Source organism: Sinocyclocheilus rhinocerous, unplaced genomic scaffold (genome assembly GCF_001515625.1).
Source record: "Sinocyclocheilus rhinocerous isolate Xijiao unplaced genomic scaffold, SAMN03320098_v1.1 scaffold655, whole genome shotgun sequence".
In the NCBI taxonomy this organism is placed as follows: Eukaryota; Metazoa; Chordata; class Actinopteri; order Cypriniformes; family Cyprinidae; genus Sinocyclocheilus; species Sinocyclocheilus rhinocerous.
Window position 1 is genome coordinate 327,338 of NW_015646377.1, and position 478 is coordinate 327,815.

Genomic DNA, 478 nt, shown 5'->3' on the forward strand with positions numbered 1-478 from the left:
TTTTAATAAATTTGCAAAGATGTTAAAAATATGTTTTTTTTTACTTGACAATTATGGTGTATGGAGTGTAGATTGTTGTGGGAAAAAAACTAATTTAAAGCAGTTTAACATAAGGCAGCGACAAAACAAAATGTGAAAAAAAATGAAGGGGTATGAACACATTCGCAAGGCACTGTATGAGCAACTAATCAATTCTATGCATAATTCTATATCATGTATGTAACCTACACATTTGGCTATCATGTTCTAATCACTTATTGTGTATGTATTTTGAATAACTATTAAATAGTTTATAGGATTATATTCATGTTGGGTATGTTGGGTATGAGTTTGAAAATTCATGCTTTAAACGTTTCTTCCAATCAATTCTTTGTCAAATGTATCATATTCTTGTTATAAAAATCATGTCCAAAAATATACTCTGCAAGAGCGGGAAAATTCGGACCATGTGACTGATAAGATCACATGTTGATTTATG